Source organism: Limulus polyphemus, unplaced genomic scaffold (assembly GCF_000517525.1).
Source record: "Limulus polyphemus unplaced genomic scaffold, Limulus_polyphemus-2.1.2 Scaffold1710, whole genome shotgun sequence".
In the NCBI taxonomy this organism is placed as follows: Eukaryota; Metazoa; Arthropoda; class Merostomata; order Xiphosura; family Limulidae; genus Limulus; species Limulus polyphemus.
This window is the reverse complement of record NW_013667320.1, coordinates 147216-148274: the sequence shown is the minus strand read 5'-3', so window position 1 is coordinate 148274 and position 1059 is coordinate 147216. Positions and strand designations below refer to the sequence as shown.

Sequence of the window (1059 nt, the reverse complement as noted above, 5' to 3'; positions counted from 1 at the left end):
ATTAGGGACGGCTAGCGCAGATAGCCCTCGTGTAGCTTTGCGCGAAATTCCAAAACAAACAAACAAACTCTCTAGTTTACCATTATAATAATTCTCGGAGATTGTAAGAAGTATTAAGTAACATTATCTTCAAAATTTGCGAATTACGTATACTAGGTGTATATTTGTAATTAATCATAATATTGTTGATATTATTGCATAACTGTTTTGCATAGTATTTGCTCAATATCACACATATTAAGCCTAAAACAAAAGTTATATAGTTGTTCTACATAAGTACCTGTGGCATTGCAGTAGAGAGGGACATATGTGCCTCCGGCAGGGAAGGAGTTAAACCTCAAATTACTGACTGTTTCTTATGCCGTTTACTACCGGTGGGATCCACATATTGGATATTTTTATGGTCTTGTCTGTTCCAACACTCAATGTAAGAACTGACAAACAAAAGAGGGGTAAAATCACTCGTTTACTAAGTAAAATATAGAGGGTTTGTTTGTAATTAAGCACAAAGCTACACAATAGGCTATAAGTGCTCTGTCCACTACGGATATTGAAACACGGATTCTAGCGTTGTAAGTCCGCAGACATACCGCTGTGCTACTGGGGGGGGGGGAAATAGAGGGGATTCCGACAGTAATTAGTGGGGTAAATTACAATTGTGATGGCCTTTATGTTTAGATTTTTGTGTGACTTGTATTTTATTAGGATTTTTGTGATCAACGTGGACCCAAAAACAATTTGGTGCATAAATAGATTAGAAAAATGTCGTCGAAAATTCTAATGTTAATGCCAAGTCTTGTATCTAATTCACAGCTATATTTTGGATACGTTTGAACAGCCTGGTGATATTTTAACCCAGTTTTTACCTGCATTTACAGGTGTTAAACTGACCTAAATGCAAAAAGAAAAAATAAATCTTTAACTGACACATGGAAACATTTTTTACAATTTCCTCGTAATGAATACTTAAATCACAAATTTACAAGAATTTTTTTTATTCACGTGAATACCGTATTTTTCGGTGTATAAGACGCACTTTTTTACCCCAAAATTTGATGT

General features: G+C 34.8%; 1 protein-coding gene across 3 annotated transcripts in view; it reads right to left on the bottom strand.

Moving 5' to 3' along the window:
- Nucleotides 1-1059, bottom strand: part of LOC106464651 (elongation of very long chain fatty acids protein AAEL008004-like) — a 42548-nt gene that overhangs the window by 18751 nt on the left and 22738 nt on the right. The window lies entirely within an intron of this gene.